We start from the raw sequence: 7,138 nt of genomic DNA on the forward strand, positions 1-7,138 counted from the left end.
CCGGATGCGCTTCCATGGCGGAGCCCGCGCGTCGGGCGAGCCCCGGGACGCACCACGGCCACCGAGCCCTCGCTGCGACTCGCGCGGGGACCCCTCGGCCCTCGGACACGCCAGATGTCAACGTCTCCCGGCAGCCGCCGCCGCCGCTCCTCCGCCTCAGGTCCCCTCCCCCGCGGCAGCTCATCACCAAGCGCCCCCCCTCCACTCGCCTCCGCTTCCGCGCGGGGGCGGCTGGGAGATGTAGTGCGAGGCCCGGTGGGAGCTGCGGGGCTCTGCTTCGCTGAGGACTACAACTCCCAGAATGCACCGGCACCCGCAGTCTTCGCTGTCCTTTCCTTCCCGACCTCTGTGTCTTTGGTCTTTATGGCTCCAGCTACCACCTGTCTGCGGACGGCGGGCTGTCTTGTGCCCTACGCCAAGGTGCCAGTGTGATTCCAGCCGTTAATACAGTCACCGAGTCGTTCCCAGTACGAAGAGAGTTGGGAAAGCGGAGGCGGTTGTCTGGAAAAACAGGTTGCACTTGAACCCAGCCCTGTGGCCTGGGATTCTGGGGTTTGGAGAGGAGGGGAGCCTGTGAGGCCTGGAGAGGTCCGGTCAGGAAGCTTCCTTTGTTTTCCCAAAAGCTCATGTGTCTTCACAGGTGATGTGTGTTAGGAATCTCCGGTGAGTGCCTTCCGGACATCTGTTGTACCCTCAGTTCTTCCTGCAGTGGAAGTTGTATTCAGCGGTCTCCTTGAAATCAAGTGACATGTGATCCACGACTGAAGATTTTGTCACACTAAGGACATACATCTCCAGCACTTTTGTTTCCACTTGAAACTGAAACTCCGCAGTTCTTCCAGAAGCCCCTCCCAGTTGCCCCCACAGGAGGACACGCGTGACCCTCTTCTAGATTCACAGCTTTCCAGTTTTCCCGTGACTGTTCTCTGTGGTACCTGTCTACTTTTGATTTTTTAAATATTTTTATTTATTTATGTGAGAGAAAGAGGCAGATACAGAGAATGGGTGCGCCAGGGCCTCAAGCTGCTGCAAATGAACTTCAGGTTCATGCACCACCTTGTGCATATGGCTTACATAGGTCCTGGGGAATTGAGCATGGGTCCTTTGGCTTTGCAGGCAAACACATTAACTGCTAAACCATCTCACCAGCCCCCAACCTTTCTACTTTTCTACAAACTCCTGTTCCCTATCTTCAGGTCTCCACAGACAAATCTAAGCAGCAGCCCCTTGAGCATATATTTTATTTATATACATATATATTTATTTATTTAAATCTATCTATCTATATATATATATACACATACATACATATACACACACGCACATATGTGTATATGTATATATACCTTAACCATTCCTATGTATGTTGGATGTGTAAACAGCATACAAAATAAAGCAGCGGTGTAGACGAACACTGCAGATGAAAATGCATCATGGCATCCTTCCTTGCTTTGCAGTCCATGTAATACACAGCTCCTGTGAAGAAGACATGGTGCAAGAAATTTAGGAAATCAATCAGTTTATATGCTTTTCTGTGGATGATACAACTCAGTTGCATAATAGAATACATTTTATTAAAATGTTTTTGAAAAAGATACATGTAGCCATGCGTGGTGGCCCATACCTTTAATCCCAGCATTTGGGAGGCAGAGGTAGGAGGATCACCATGAGTTTGAGGTCACCCTGAGACTACATAGGGAATTCCAGGTCAGCCTGGGCTAGAGTAAGACCCTACCTTGAAAAACAAAACAAACAACAACAAAAAAAAGGATTGAAGGGCTGGAGAGATGACTTAGTGGTTAAGATGCTTGCCTGCGAAGCCTAAAGACTTCAGATTTGTCGCCCCAATCCCACATAAGCGAAACGCACAAGGTGACGCATGTGCACAGGGTGGCGCATGTGTCTAGAGTTTGATTGCAGTTACTAGAAGTATGCCAGTTCTATCTCTCAAAAAAAAAAAAACTTTTTAAAAAAATATGATTGAAAAGAAATCCGATACAAGAGTTTTTTGGTCTTCTGTCCTCACATAAAATACACACACACACACACACATACATATATATATATTTTCCATGCCTGCTCTGTTCTTGGTGCTCAGGAACAGTGCATGAGGCAAACAAGGTGCCTGTGTACAATAATATAACCAGGTGGGTGCAGGAACTGCACAGCCCTGTACTGAAAAGTAGGACAGTGTGGTGTTCTGAGTCCTGACTAAGCGGACTGCAGTCATGGAAAGATGGAAGAGCACCTAGATCCTGAGATCAGCCATGAGAAGGAGAGGCACCCGTCCCTCCCTGTCAGCACTGATAGTGTTTCTCAAGCCTGCTTCTGAATCGTCTAGTGAGAAAGGAAAATTCCCAACGGCCCATTTCATCCTCTCAGTGAGTGAATCCCAGTCTCTGGACTAAAGGTCCAAGAAGCTCCCAGGCGATTCCTAAGTGTCCTTCAAAGCTGTGGTTCTCAAAGAACGATCTCAGGACCAGCAGGATGCCTGGGGACTTGTTTACAGTTTCCTATTGAATCTGTAAACTGTGGTAATCTAAGAAAAAGGCTTGGCTTGAGCACAGTCATTACTGAGTTGGTGAAAAGTAAACAAATGTGGGCACATTTTGGAAAGAAAGTCAGGACTAGGGCTGGAGTGATGGCTTAGCAGTTAAGGCACTTGCCTGTGAATCCTAAGGACCCATGTTGGACTCTCCAGATCCTATGTAAACCAGAGGCACAAAGGTGAGGCAAGGTCTCACATGCCCACTAGGTAGTGAAAGCATCTGGAGTGTAATCACAGTGGCTAAGGCCCTGTAATTCTCTCTCTCTTAAAAAGAAAGAAAGAAAGAAAGAGGCTAACTGTTGGATTGGATGTAGAAAATGGAAATATAAAATGACTCAAAGACCTGGCTCAGTGGTGTATGTCTGTATTCTCTGCACTTGAAAGGTTGGAAGTAGGAGAATCAGGAGTTCAAGACCACCCTCAGCTACATAGTGGATTGAAGCCAAACTGGACTACATGAAATCCTGTCTCAGCCAGGGCGTGGTGAGGTGTGGTGACATACACCTTTAATCCCAGCAATCTGCAGGTGTAGGGAGGAGGATAATCACCGTGAGTTCGAGGCTAGTGAATTTCAGGTCAGCCTGGATTAGAAAACAAACAAATAATAATAAAAAAATCCTGACTCAAAAGAAAAAAAGCTGGGTGTGGTGGCACATGCCTTTAATCCCAGCATTGCTATGAGTTTAAGGCCAGCCTGAGACTACATAGTGTATTCCAAGTCAGCCTGGGCTAGAGGAAGACCCTACCTCAGGGGAAAAAAATAAAAGGAAGGAAGAATGAACAAAAGAAAACAGACACAAATATGGAGAAAAGGGAACGCTTGCACATTAATAGAAATGTAAATTTATACAGCCATTATGCAATATGGAAGTTTCCCAAAATACAAAAATTAGAACTACCACATGACCCAACAACCCCATTGCTAGATTCTGAAGGAAACAAAATCTTGAAGTAGCAAGAGACCGTGGCGCACACACATACACAATTTTTAAAACATATTTTAGTTATTTTTATTTGTTTTAGAGAGAGAGAGGGAGAATATAGGCTCACCAGGGCTTCTAGCCACTGCAAACAAACTCCAGACCCATGTGCCACCTTGTGCATCTGGCTTTATGTGGTTACTGGGTCCTTAGGCTTTGCAGGCAAGTGTTTTAACTATTGAACTATCTTTCCAGCCCAGTAAATACAGTTTTCAATGAAGAGATAGGATCCATCATGGCAAGGAAGGCACAGTTGCAGGGGTCTCCACGGTAGTCAGAGCCTGTGGAGTTGCTTGCTTGCCAAGTAGGTCAGGAAGGGAGACAGGCTGGAGAGATGCTTCAGAGGTTAAGGTGCTTGCCTGCAAAGGCTGAGAACTGGAGTTCTGTTCCCCAGCATCCATGGAAAGCCAGATGCACTAAGTGGCGCACGCATCTGGAGTTCATTTGCAGTGGCTGGAAGCCCTGGTGCGGCCATTCTCTTTCTCAATGTCTCTCTTTCTCTCTCTGCACCCTCACCCTCTCTCAAATAAATAAAATTAAAGAAGTGAGAAAGAACAAGAATAGACTGGACCCAGGCTGTAATCTTTGAGCTCCTCATCCACTGACTTACCTCCACTGGTAAGGATCCATCTTCTTAGGACCTCACAACTTCCTCAACAGCAACCATCAGCTGGAAATAGAAACCAAGCACGTTGCAATCAGCATGTGTTGCTGGCAGAAACACCTGACCAAGAACAGCTTGTGGAAGGAAAGGGTTTATTTTGATGTACAGACTCTCCTCCATGATGACAAAAGACAATGATGGCATGAGCAGGGGGTGGACATCACCTCCTGGCCAACACCAAGTGGACAACAGCACCAGGAGAATGTGCCAAACACTGGCAAGGGGAAGGTGGCTATAGCATCCATAAGCCTACCTCCGGTAATACATGACCTCCAGGAGAATCCATGTCCCAAATTACCACCAGCTGGGAACCTAGCATTCAGAACATGTAACTTTATGTGGGACACCTGAAGCGTTCAAACACCCTAGCCAATGGGAGATAATTCACGTTTGAACTACAACAATAAGTGATTATATTAAAATCTCTTTTACTTGTATAGTAAATACACGTCTTGATGGGTGAGATTGAGAGTAAGAGATCAGTGGTATTGAATAGAGCTGGTGTCTAAACCCAAGTCATTTTGTTTCCATGTACCACTGAACAGATGACATCAGGAAAGATCTTGGGGGAAAGGGGAAGTTAAAGTGAAAACTATGAGCAAGGTCTTGAAATCATGAGGACACGGGAGTGGGCCGGAAGGAGTGTGTTAGCTTTCTGTCACTGTGTGAGACTCCTAAGATAATTGACTTAGAAAAGGCTTGTTTCTGGTCCCAGTTCTGGAGAGTCTCGTCCATGGTCAGCTCCATTGCTGTGGACCTGTGGCAAGGGAGACCCTCGCAGCAAGATGTGTGTGCATGGTGGAGCAAAGCTGCTCACCTTATGGTGGCCAGGAAACAAAAAGGAAGGAAGAAGAGGGCTCAGTGTCGTTGTGGGGTCCAGCGTTGCACAGATAAGACCATCGACTCACGGAACTGAGGCCAAGTTTTATTGGATAGAAATAAAGAAAAAGGAAAGCTGGTGTGCCAGGGAGTGTCAGCTTTTATTGGAAATAACCACATGTTGTTTATAGTAAAAACAGGATCGGGAGTTAAACCACAAGATTACATACAAGGTGGGCGGGGGGCTATTACAAGAAGTCACAAGGTTACATAGGTCACATAGGCAGAACTAAGGCAAGAAACATTCTGTGCTATGTAATCGCAAAGATACTTAGAAACAATGAGACACAGGAAGGTCATGGTACATTGCACAGAGGGACCATCCCATTCCTTAGGCAACAGTAAACATCTGCATTGTGCAGAGGGATCATCCCCTTCCTTTCACATTCCATTTTCCAGGTGTTCCAACTGTTCTTACTGCATGGCCCCAAAGACCTAAATACCTGGCATAGGCCTCAGACCTCAAAGGTTCTCGCTCCTCTGATGAGGGTCCCCAGGGGACCAATTCTTTCACATGTGGGCCTTTGGGAGACACTTATCTGAAGCACAGCAGGGAATGTGAAAGTCAACAAGACCCCACACAGAGATGGTTCCTCAGTTCTAAACAATCTACAGTAGAGGTTTAACAATAGTTGTAATTCCATTTTGGGTTTGAATTCCTTCTACCACTATCAAACATCCCATAAGATAAGGAGGACCAACTGGGCCAAGAATGGCGGGGGGGAATAGAAATAAAAATACAGAAAAGAGGGCTGGAGAGATGGCTTAGTGATTAATGCACTAGCCTGTGAAGTAAGGATCCAGGTTTGATTCCCCAGTACCCAAGTAAACCAGATGCAGACGGTGGCACATGCACCTGGAGTTTGTTTGCAATGGCTAGAGACCCTAATGTGCCCATTTTCTCTCTATCTGCCTCCTCTCTCTCTCTCTCTCTCTCATTAAATAAATAAATAAAATATTTTAAAAATAGAGATGAGAGTAAATTTTGTGAGGGACTCTTACGTTCTGGAGGACTTGGGAATCCAAAAGGCACATGGAGCAGTGCGGGGCAGGGCTGTGGTAGTCAAGGGCCACAGCCCTCAAATAAAGGCACCAGAAATACACCCGCCACTCAGGTCACCTTTGTCTGCTCCCCTGACCCAGAAACATCCAAACTCTGAATTGGATTAAGGACACCCGGGATTCCAGGATTAGTAGAGCCCAGAGGCTGGCAGGCAGTGAAGAATCTCATAGCCGTAGACCTGGAGTTATTTCTACAAATAACTCCAAATAAGATGCCCTGCATATACCTACAATGCTCAGAGGGTTGTTGCTATTGTTGTTCTTGCAATATATTATTTGTAATCAGACAGAAGAGAAGGGGAGGAGGATGGGCACACCAGGGCTGCCTGCCACTGCAAATGAACTCCAACACGGGCACCATTTTGTGAATCTGGTGCGTCAAGGGTATTGGGAAATTGAACTCAGCCATCCAGCTTTACAAGCAAGTGCCATTACCCACTGAAGCATTTCTCTAGTCCTCTTGTTTTGTTTTGTTCTTTTTCTTTCTTTTTTTGGTTTTTCGAGGTAGGGTCTCACTCTAGCTCAGGCTGACCTGGAACTCACTATGTAGTCTCAGGGTGGCCTCGAACGGAACACAAGGTGATCCTCCTACCTCTGCCTCCCGAGTGCTGGGATTAAAGGTGTATGCCACCACGCCCAGCTTGGTTTTGGTTTTTCAAGGTCAGATCTTCTCTAGCCCAGAAATCCTGGAATTCACTATGCAGTCTCTTGGCTGTATTCTCCTGGCACTGGACTCTCCTGACCCCTGCTCAGGTCAGCTCTTCCTGTTCCCAGTAAAGAAGGGAATTTCTGCGTGTTCAGGCACTTTCCTGCCTTGCTTTCTTAACTGTATGATCGTTCTTTGATCTCTGAGTCCTTCACCTTTCACTATTTCTTTCTTTTTTTGGGGGGGGGGGGTCGAGGTAGGGCCTCACTCTGGCCCAGGCTGACTTGGAATTAATTCTGTATTCTCAGGGTGGCCTCGAACTCTCAGTGATCATCCCGCCTCTGCCTTTCTAGTGCTGT

The sequence above is a fragment of the Jaculus jaculus genome, chromosome 17, assembly GCF_020740685.1.
Source record: "Jaculus jaculus isolate mJacJac1 chromosome 17, mJacJac1.mat.Y.cur, whole genome shotgun sequence".
Classification (NCBI taxonomy): Eukaryota; Metazoa; Chordata; class Mammalia; order Rodentia; family Dipodidae; genus Jaculus; species Jaculus jaculus.